This window comes from Bufo gargarizans, chromosome 9 (genome assembly GCF_014858855.1).
Source record: "Bufo gargarizans isolate SCDJY-AF-19 chromosome 9, ASM1485885v1, whole genome shotgun sequence".
Lineage (NCBI taxonomy): Eukaryota > Metazoa > Chordata > Amphibia > Anura > Bufonidae > Bufo > Bufo gargarizans.
This window is the reverse complement of record NC_058088.1, coordinates 115,597,350-115,609,540: the sequence shown is the minus strand read 5'-3', so window position 1 is coordinate 115,609,540 and position 12,191 is coordinate 115,597,350.

The following is a 12,191-nucleotide window of genomic DNA, read 5'->3' as shown; positions in this document are numbered from 1 at the left end:
CTTTTGCCAATAGTTCCAGGAGTAGCTCCTCCTAACTGCATAGGCTCATCACAAGGCATAACTGCCCGTGTCTCTCCACAATAGGTATCAAAGGAAGCAGTACCCTTATTGGACAGTACGTCCTGAAGGTGAGGACCCCTAGATATCTCCCTCAGGCGTCTATCAAGACGTACAGCAAGAGACATAGCTGCTTCCAATGACTCAGGATTTTCATGAAAAGCCAATGTGTCCTGCAGTCTCTCAGAGAGACCCTGGCAGAATTGGCTACGGAGAGCAGAATCATTCCACTTTGTATCCATAGCCCATCTCCTAAATTCTGAGCAATAGGTCTCCGACAGAACGTTCTCCCTGCCGCAAACCCCGTAACTTGGTCTCAGCCTGAGAGATCTGATCCGGGTCATCATAGATAAGACCCAAGGCTCTGAAGAATTCATCTACCGACCGGAGGGACGGTGATCCGGTCGGTAGAGATAAAGCCCAAGATTGGGTGTCCTCTTTTAGCAATGAAATAATCATACCCACCCATTGACGCAGCCTAAAGTATAATTTACATGACTCCCTGAACCGGATGAAATTGTCACTACCCCCAGAAAACCTGTCCGGGAGAGCTACCTTTGGTTCAGGGCAGGCCTGGAACCCATTACCAGAACCAGCAGCCTGTGGACTCTGAATCTGCATAGCATCCATAGCTGCACAAATCATAACAAAAATTGGTGGTATTTGCTCTGGATACTGTCATGGATGTTTTAGGGGAGAACACCAAAGGACAACAAGAAGGAAGGGAAAAGACACCAGGCCTCACCGCTAGGGAAGGAAGAGGGTCACCACCTATAAAACCCTGCTCCTGGCCCTAACTCCTATCCGTATGAGCACCTCTCAATGGTAGAGCTGCCCATACACAGGAACCTAGAAAACCCTGGTGGCCCTCAGTTGCCCTAATAGTAATGACCGGGCAGAGACAACCCGCTCCTTCTCTGGTGAAGGAACCAGTGTCTCGCTGAGGCCTAGTAAACAACAAAGGTGTGGGGGAATACAAAACACAACAAGCGGAACACTTAACTTCTGAGGCTGATGGATGATGGACGAACTGGACTTCACCACAAACCACACTCCAGCTCTTCCAAAAACCAAATTAAGCTATCCAGAGCAAGGAGTGATGGGTAAAGTCAGAATAAATAGGGAGAGGTGAAGGTCACATGATCCACACCTGAACAGGGGTTGTGGAGATACCAGCAACACACAGACAAAGTGAAACCAAAAGAGGCTGTCAGATAACTAATGTGCAGATATTCTTTCAGAGTGACAAAACGCTATTAGAACAAATAATTTCAACTGGTGTGATATACCAGTTGCCCCCCCCCCCCCCCCCCAAAAAAAAAAGAAAAACAGATTATGGCAGGGGTGCTATATACAAATAGTATACTTTCCATATAGTGCTTTTGGGTAGTGCAGCATTTGTTTGCGGTTTTGCTGCATTACCTCAGCTACACAGAGTGACAAACGCTATTGGAACAAATCATTTCAATTGGTGTGATATACCAGTTGCCCCTCCAAAAAAATGATTGAGCCAGTGGTGTTATATACAAATAATATACTTTCTATATTGTGCTTTTGGGTATTGCAGCATTTGTTCACGGTTTTGCTGCAATGTGTGATGAACCAGTTGCCTCCTCCAAGAAAGTGATTGTGGAAGGGGTGTGATATACCAATTATTTACTTTCTATATAGTGCATTTAGGTAGTGCAGCATTTATTTGCGGTTTTGCTGCATTGCCGCAGCTACACAGAGTGCCAAAAACTATTGAAACAAATAATTTCTACTGGTGTGATATACCAGTTTCCCTGATTTAGGTGTCTTTCACACGAACGTATGCCATTTTAGTGATTTGCGGTCCGTTTTTCACGGATCCGTTGTTCCATTTTTTTGTTTCCGTTGTGTTTCCATTTCCGTTCCGTGTCCATTCCGTGTCCATTCCGTATGTGCTAGGAAACATATCCGTATGGTTTCCGTATTTGATCCGTTTTATAAGGATCATATACGGAAGTAAAAAAAAACTTGACATCATCATTTTTGGCCACATCCCCTTTCACTCCTCCTATTTAACTTGGTCATGTGATCGTTGTGACTCCATTAGCTTCAGCTTTGTGCAGCATTGAGAGCGTACTTTGAATCCTGTGTTTTGGCGACATTGGTTTTTTAGTACAATTTTCTGTTGCATCATGGCTGAGGAGTAAATGGTTCTCTTGTGCTTCTCAGGAACATGGACATCAGCCTACTATGGTGAACGTGGAACCGAGAAGGAGGCATTGGGTTCACCCAATTGTCTCTCAGCGGTGCAGGAAGGGTCATTTCCACACGCTGTACATGGACCTGCGACAGCATCCTGAGAAATTTCATGGGTTTTGTCGTATGTCTGTGAACAGTTTTGACTTGTTGTTAGCGACTCTGCGCCCTGGCCTCACCCACCAGGACACAAATATGAGGCGCTGCATTTCTCCTGAGGAACGGCTCATCGTTACGTTGAGGTATGTAATATTGGTGTCATTTAACATATACCAGATTCTGGCTAATATAACGTTATAGAAATGTTGGGATTTAGTTGTAATTTGTGGTTGTCTATGTGTAATGTGTTATGAATAAAATAAGTATATTCTGTTTAAAAGCTACTTGTTATTGGATATGTGTGTTCACCTGTTGTTCTATTGTTGGTTCTGTTTTTCAGATTTTTGGCAACCGGAAATTCATTACTCTTCTCTGCATTTTGAGTCTTAACGATTTCTGGGATTGTTCGTCAAACATGTGATGTTATTTGGCAGCGACTCCGGAGCACGGTGATGCCAGAGCCCAAAGCTGAGGATTGGATCCGAATTGCTGAGGGTTTTCATGTCAATGTGCAGTTTCCAAACTGTATTGGGGCACTGGATGGCAAACACATACGCGTTAAGAAGCCTCCTCACTCTGGGTCCCGGTATTTCAATTATAAACAGTATTTTTCTGTTGTGCTAATGTCCTTGGCTGACAGTACGTACAAGTTTATAATTGTAGATATTGGGGCCTATGGGAGCACTGCAGATGCACGCATTTTCAGTCCTTCTAGAATGGGTGACCGACTTCGTGCCAACCAGCTTGCCCTACCAGAGCCCAGAATGCTGCCAGGTTCTGCGGGACCACCGGCTCCATTTGTTATTGTGGCTAATGAAGGGTTTGCTTTGACACCCCATGTCATGCGACCCTTCCCCTAGACGCAACCTGGATGACAGCAGACGTATGTTTAACTAATCGGCTGAGTCGAGCCCGTCGTTATGTAGAATGTGCGTTTGGAATACTCTCACACAAATAGGAGAGTATTACTGTCATCCATACAGATGTCGCCGGACAATGCCACCCTAGGTCATTCAAGCATGTGTGATCCTGCACAACTTTGTCAGGATTCATGATGCTCCCTCAGAAGTTGAGGATTTTCCTCCTGGATCAACTTCTTCATCTGGAGGGTTGGACCAGACCCTTCATGGACGACCGGGATCTGCAGGCCTTGCAGTCCGGGCCCTCTATGAGCAATATTTTTCAAGTCCTGAGGGTGCATTGCCGTGGTAGATGAACGTACAACTTAGCAGATTATGACATTTCTGGACTCTGGTCATCTTATTTTTTTATTATTTTTTAGTTTAGTTATATTATGTTGGTGTGGGGTGTGGTTCTATGTAGATAGTGTAGGGACTCACAAGACAAAGAGGACCCTTGACGTGGGCTTGTGGGCTGGGGTGAAATTGTTGGCTCAACAAACAATCACAAATCATGTACTGAAGGATGTTCCATGTTTAACCATGTTCATGATTATGCTTTTTTGTGGTCACTACAATAACCCTCTAATACCTCTCATGTGTATACTTTTTTTCTTACCTATTATAATATGTAGTATATGTAGCCTATAATTGTGTGTTACCATTAACGTTAAGTTCTTTTTCTTTCTTGGCGCTTGCAGATAACTTATTTGACGCTGTCCAAGGTCCTGCATTTTCTGTGGATACCAGCACTTACACTTGCCTATGAATGGCCGCGGGATTGTTCCTTTTGGAGACTATAAACGTATTTTTCAGGACCAACCGGCGGCACCAAAGCTTTTTTCGCAAAATGTTTATCCTTGTTTTGTCAAAAATGTTTACCATTACATTTTGCATGGATTATTTTTTTTTAAATACATACATCTTGTGGCTAGTATGTTGAGCATAGTTGGACTATGAAAGCATGGATTGGGCTAGAGTGGATCGCCAGCTGTTGACAAAATGGCAATACCACCATGGCCCCACAAACTCCAGCTATCAGCGTACAACAGGCCATGGTGGTAGTTGAGATTTTTCCGACAGCTGTAGAGGCACAGCTTGGCCATTCCTGTACAAACGTATGCACCCTGGCCTATTTGTCGGTATGTGTATGAATGTCGAAAACACATAGTTTCTATCTGATATGTTTGCCTGCCAATAAACCCAAAGCATGTATGCAATAATTGAAAATATGTGAAATATATTAAGACATGTGAGACTTTTAACTTGTTTCTAATAATTTTTATGCAACATCACAAAATGTTAAACACAAACAATGGCTTAATATTCAGCCGACATAACCAAAACAAAAAGTTAGCATAAAATACAGATTATATGTTGAATAGGTCACGTGTATAAGGACCCAGTCCCTGTGTATGAGGGTCAGACCCTCGACTTTGGTGTGTTGTTGGGCGTCCATGAACATTTTGCCGGGGCATGATTGGTGGCTCCGGAGAAAAAAGTGGCTGCGAAGCAGAGCTGGGGCGAGGATGAGGCTGTGGCATGCTGGGGCCAGGTTGGGTTTGGGCCTGAAAGTAAAGGCTCGATTTTTAAAATTATCTATGCAGCACATGGACCACATTGGTTTGTAAAATGGTAGCCACAGAGGTCATTATATCAGCAAATAGAGTTTGCTTATATAATGGCAAATGTTTTATTAGATGAGCAAAGCCACTCAAGATTCTTTCTTCGTGTCCTTCCTGATGTTTTTTTGTTAGATATTCCAACACCTGGGTCTGAACCAATGTTTGGGTATTTGCAGCCAAATCGGGGGTTCGTATTTGTCTGCCTTCTCCTCTTCGCCGGTCTTCTTCTGCCCTCGGGGCTGGAGACCTGTGGTGCAGAAGGTCCCTCCTGAGGCGATGATTCCTCCATCTCTTGCTGCTGCTCAATCCCAAACTGGGGATCCTCTGGACGAGGGGAGTACTGCACAGCCACTGGTGGCTCTGAATCACTGCTGGTGAAACCAGGATCCCTCTGTTGGTCCAGGCTGTCCACGGTCCTGTAGTACCAAATATCAAGATTGTTAGAGTATTCAAACACCAGACATATAATTATATTTTATAAAAACATATACAGGAAATAAAAGTATTTATATTTTACTCACGGCCGAAGATCCAGCACAGGCTTCAGAAAACTCAGTTGGCGGGTGTAGACATATGGCTTTTTCCGCAGCGCACCCTCACCACTATTTAAAGTGGCCTGCACCATTTCACGGCGAAACTGGTCCCTGCAGGACTGCCATCTGGTTTTGACACGTTGTACTGCATAAAAACAAAATTTAATACAAAAAAATGAATATAAAAACTCAAAAGGAATTTTTAAAAACACATATATCAAACTATATGGTTCAATACAAACACTACATCCATCGGCTGTGACCACACTTTAGCATTGTACTCGATAATAAAATCACACGCAATTAAAAAATATACTTTAAGTGTTCCCAGACACAATATAGGCAGCCATGTTTATTTTATAAATACTCGCAACACATGGCCACTACTGCTGCCTAGCAGGGTTGTTCGAAACTAGGGAAACGTCACAGGGCCCAAACGTAGTGCTACAGACGTATATGTTTCATTATTAATAACATTATACACAGTCACTATGGGGTTAAAAAATATATACAATGTATTTGAAAAGGTGGCGTTCTTAATACAGATTGCAACTCGTGCATATTCCTACGTCATCATAGCGGACTTTCATTACCAACAGAATTCCTACTTCGTTTCTAGACATTCAGATAAATACACTGCATCTAATAATAAGTTATTATAGAGAATAACACACTTTTATAAAAAACACAAGGAAATACACATACACATGGGTAGGCTTACCTAATTTTTTCCGTTTGGTGGGATTGGCCCTCTCCCAATGTATGGCAAACATTTCCTGGGTTACCTCCTCCCAGCCACGATCCTTTAGGAATTTGTCGTGGTAGCTGTCTGTCCGGGAGTCCCATAGCTGGGGCCTCTCCTTAATTAAACTCAGCAGCTTGGTCACATCCATGTTTGGCAGCCTTTCCTGACAAGCCGAACTGGTTTGAGCAGGTTTCAGCACCCGCACATGTGCTCTGATAAAGTTGATAAACACAAAACACATGGCTAGGTGGGCAGGGCATAGCATACGGATCCACGAAATACGGAACACATACGGATGGTCTTCCGTATGCATTCCGTATTATACGGACCCATTGACTTAAATGGAGCCGCGGAACGTGATTTATGACTAAATATAGGACATGTTCTATCTTTCAACGGAACGGAAAAACAGAAAAACGGAAACGGAATGCATACGGAGTACATTCAGTTTTTTGGGCGGAACCATTGAAATGAATGGTTCCGTATACGGAACGCTAAAAACGGACCGCAAAACGGAAAAAAAAAAAAACGTTCGTGTGAAAGAGGCCTTAGGCAGAGGTGTTATATACTAATAATATACTTTCTCTATAGTGCATTTGGGTAGTGCAGCAGTTGTTTGCGATTTTGCTGTTACTGCAGCTACACAGAGTGCCGAATGCTATTGGAACAAATAATTTCAACTGGTGTGATATACCAGTTGCTCCCCTCCCGAAAAAACTGATTGAAGCAGGGGTGTGATATACCAATAATATACTTTCTATATAGTGCATTTTGGTAGTGCAATATTTGCTTGCGGTTTTGTTGCGTTACCGGAGCTACACAGAGTGATAAATGCTATTGGAACAAATAATTTCTACTGGTTTGATATACCAGTTGCCCCCAAAAAAACTGATTGAGGCAGGGGTGTGATATACCTTCTTCCACAAATACTGCTCTTCTATTTTCACAGGGTAATTTTGAAAATGACAGGCAGAGGAAGAGGCAGGCCATTCTGGGGGGTGTTAGGAGTCTGGCAGGTGCACCAGGCCGGAGCCTAAGTTGGAAGTTGCAGAAGGTTTGTGCAATTAAAACAAAGGATGCACCTGAACAAGCCATCCACCATGCACGGTCATATCTGGTGCTCCCTAGACGCCGTCACATGGCTCCGCAGTGTGGGCTTTTTTAACGTGTCCGCTGCTGACAATAGTGTTGCCATCTGCAGCCAGTGCTGTCAACACATAAGTCGCGGTAAGCCCAACACTTACCTATTTGAGACCACCTTAAGAAGACACCTAGACTTCCATCACCAAGCCCAGTGGGAGCAACACCATCAGAACCGGCAAAACCACACTCCAGACGCTCCACGTCCTGCCTCTTCTCCTTATCCTCTCTCCTCCCATTTGTCCTCCACTCCATCTTCCAACCCTCTTGCACAAAGGCTGACCGCTGGCTTGTCGGAACTGCTAGCCCGCCAACTACTGCAATATAAATTGGTGGACTCAGAGGCCTTTAGAAAGTTTGTGGCCATTGGCACATCGCAATGAAAGGTCCCCGGAAGGAAATCTTTCTCCCAGAAGGCCATCCCGGAGCTATATGGCCTCGTTCAACAGCAAGTGAATTTATCTCTGGCACACAGTGTCGGTGCCAAGATACATCTGACCACAGACACATGATCTACCAAACATGGGCAGGGAAGGTACATAACTTTTACTGCCCACTGGGTGAACCTTCTGACGGCTGTCAAGCATGCAACCCGTGGCACCCATGTGGATTTGGTGTTACCACCACGATTGCATGCAGACCTGCCTCTTCTTCTCCTCCTTCTACTCCATCCTCCCTCTCCTCCTCGACTTACTCCTCCTTTTCCTCTTATACCGCATCTTCTGCTGCACCCCCCAAACTCCCCAGAATCTATTCGATGTGCCAGGTGAGACGTTGCCATGCTGTGCTGCGGCTGTTGTGCCTGGAAGCCAAGAGCCACACTGGTCCTGCACTCTTCTCTGATTTGCGGTCACAGGCCGATCAATTTGACAGTTGGTAAAGTGGTGTGCGACAACGGTACCAATCTGTTGAGCACGCTGAAACAGGGCAAAATGACACACGTGCCATGCATGGCACATCTCCTGAACTTAGTCGTGCAGCGATTCGTTGCCAAATACCCCGGGGTCCAGGACCTCTTGCGGCAGGCCAGAAAAATCTCTGGCCCTTTTAGAAGATCTTACACGGCCATGGCTCGCCTTGCTGACGTTCAGCGGTGACACAACCTGATTTGTAACTGCCTGACGTGATGGAACTGCACCTTGTATATGCTTGATAGGCTTCTTCAACAGAAACGTGCAGTTAACGACTACCTGTAGTTAGGACCTACAGCAGAGGCATGTGAGCGTCTGATGTAAGACGCTAGGCTCCGCAAACCCTTCCCCGCGCCGCACCGGACTGCTGACTGGAAGAGACGCATGGAGACGCTGAGGTCGTCATCGATCCCTTAGCTTACCCATGGACTTATATCCTGGGGCGACGAGGGGGCCATTATATTAATAATAAAGAGGGGGCCATTACATTAATAATAAGGAGGGGATCATTATATTAATAATAAAGAGGGGGCCAGTACATTAATAATAAAGAGGGGGCCATAATATTAATAATAAAGAAAGGGTCATTATATTAATAATAATGAGGGGCAATAACATTAATAATAAAGAGGGGGCCATTATATTAATAATAAAGAGGGGCAATTACATTAATAATAATAATAATAATGTACTGGCCCCCTCTTTATTATTAATGTACTGGCCCCCTCTTTATTATTAATGTACTGGCCCCCTCTTTATTATTAATGCACTGGCCCCCTCTTTATTATTAATATAATGGCCCCCTCTTTATTATTAATATAATGTCCCCCTCTTTGTTATTAATATAATGACCGCCTCTCCACCCTCTTATTACTGTGCCATTCAATAGGGTAGCCTCTTTTCTGCTCAAGTCCTCTCCTCTACCACCCCCCATACTGCCCCCAGTGCCTCTGCAATTAGGTAAGGTAACATAAAAAAAACATACTTACCTCTCTCCATCCCCGCTTGTGGCGTCCCGGCGCAGGCGGTCACGAACGCCTCACTGTGCCTTCCTGTGCCGCATCATTGCGTCATCTCGCGAGATCCGACGCAGGAGGTCACAGTGAGGTTATCGTGACCGAGTCCTGCATCGCTCTACTGCCTTATAGGCTTCAGGCCTAGTGGCCTGAAGCCTAGGAGGCATAATGGAGGGGACGGGAGCCATAGGCTTCCGTAGCCCTCATTGAAATTTCGGCTGCCTGGCGCCCCCTGCAATTTGGCGCCCGGGGCAACGGCCCCTTCGCCCCCTTCCCACGCTACGCCTCTGCATACATATACTTCCCCTTGCGCCGAGTCATCCACTTTCAGCCGCTTTTCATCGCCTCCCGCTTGGGTCTGCACCGATACTGCCTCTACCCCCGCACCTGCGCACTAGAAACCCCCGGCCCAACCCTCACCGGCACCGTAGGGGCCCCTCCCTCCCCCCAAGTGGGCAATGGAGACAATCCTGCTCCCCCAAGACCAGCAACCCTACCTGCCAAGCTACCCAGCAACTGACTCAGCCACCCAACCAACTCCCCGTGGCTCCCCCCTGCCCCCACCCCCCTAGGGGCGCTAACTACCGCATGTGAAGGTCCCACAAAGGTCTTACCTAGCTGCCCGGGTGCTGTGAACTCCGCAGCCATCACTCCTTACTCCAGCCGATCCGTTCTCAGCGACGAGACATCCTCCTGTGCCGACACCACCGCTGACCCGGATCCCCGCACCTCAGCCTCCACGGTGCTGGGTGCGCATGACAATGGTGAAGATAGATCCTCCTCCCGTTGCTGCCTGCCAGTGCTTTATCTGTGTCCCAAGGCCTGGGCACCTGCCGACCTGATGCCAGCCCAGCCTCATGTCCGCACCGTGTCTCGCTCCCCCGCCGTGCAGTCCTCCCCTGCTAAGGGGGGGGGGGTCCTGCAGGTCCCGGTCCCGATCCACCGCTGCACACTGGGGAGGGCAGAGGGCGGGACCTCCTGCCCTGCTCTAAGCTACGCCGTACTGCAGGATTCCTCCCGCGCCAGGAGTCTGACGCTGGAGCTCTAGCCGTGCCTCCCCGCCGTGGAGGGTCCCTGGAGGGGCTCCCAATCCGGCGCCGAGCCCATGAGGTATCGCTTGGGCTAAGTCGCGCCTGCGCCATACCTGCGGCGCCCATCTTCCCTCGGCGCCGAACTAGACATGCCCGCTGCATCCCCACCAAGCAGGCCCGACACCTGCGCCTCCAACCACTCCGGGCTGCGCGTCTCTGCCGCCTCCCTCAGCCTGTCTAAGAGGGCCTCCATCGCTAAGGTAAGCTAGCTTTGGGTTCCCGCTTCACTCCCTTAAAAACCCTAAAGCTCCACCCCTTTTCCTTAACCCAACCTCTTCCCCACTTAACCTCTCACTGCCCTCATCTAGTCTGCGACTTTCCCTGATGTCCCCTCATCCCCAAAACCTATCATGGCAGCCTCCCTTTAGTCTGTCGCTCTAGTACAGCTGCACTGGACTTTTCTTCCCTGTTGCGGTTTTAGGTATTGGGTAAAGTATCGCAGCATTTCTAAGCATACTTGTGTAAATATATCGTTGTTATACCTACTTTTGTCCTGGCCCCCAGTGTGCCCCCCTAAAATTTGAAAGCTAGAGACGCCACTGAGTTTTGGCCCCGTGACTGCCCAAATAAGTGAAATGTGCAGTGTGATTCTAATAGCGACGCCTGTCATCTGCATGTCATACGGACTGACAGTATTATTTCACTACCCCAGCACACTCCCTATGCGTTTTTCTGGAAATTTGTCGAACCGGCCGAATCGAATTTTAAAGAAATTCGCTCATCTTTAATTTCAGCACTGGCCATAATCCTTAGAAAAGAGCATGTTATTTGGGGCAGTAAAATGAAGAACACATGGAGACAGAGGCATATTTGGTAATTAATGTACATTATGAAAACCTTCCTAGGACTACAAGTAAGTGATTACATCAAGGATCAGCAATCAGCAAGAGACGGAGTGGATTTTCTGGTTCCGCTCGCAATTCCCAGGAGGTTTAAATGAACAGCTTACGTTCTCATGTTTTCTGTGAAATACCCGGCCTTCCTGTCCATGGGGGTCTTGCCCCGAGTGTCACTTTCTATATCTTTAGGACCTTTCCAATGATACATAATGTATATCTATTACATACAGCACCACTGATATCCCTAACCCTAGTCTGCAAGGTAGCAATCTCACTAGCCCTAGCCTGTGGGGTGCCAATATGACACCCTTCGGGTTAATGAGATACCTGTACAATCAGTATTAATTTTGGCATTCATCCGTAGCTTTTTTCACCTGAAAGTATTGACATATAGACTCCTTATACCACCTGCATGGAAGGTCAGAAAGAGTGAGCTGTCCCATACCTGTGGGCGAGAGTGGCTGACCACAGTCACCATACATATACTGAGAGAGTGACCTATGTATCGATGACGGAGAAAGTGACTCATTCATCTATCTAACCGTAACACGGGGAGAGTGAGTGAGTCACCTTATAGGCTTTGCTGCAGTATATGTTTACTGTGAATCACTATTTGCGGATAATTATACCACTTATGGGTCCACATTACCCACTCACTATCTTTCATTGGATTATAAACAGTCATAAGGCGTCTTAGTCCCTGAATTGGGACGTTATCACTACCTCTATATCCACTATCGCTGGTGTGAGGACCGGATCCATAGCAAAAGACTGGTGGAACGCATAACCACGCCCACGAGATGCTGCGCTGGAACGCAAGCTCACGTGCGATCCAGCTGCCGCATCCCAATGATGACGTGGACGGTCTGGATTGGCTCTGCCACGGTGGAGTGCGCGGACATCTTTAGGTCTCAGGGTGCTTTCCACCCATGGATTTGGAGGAATTAAGCAGGCCAGGGTAAGCGCATGCTTCCTGTAATAAGCGATGGACGCCAATACATCTTCCACTG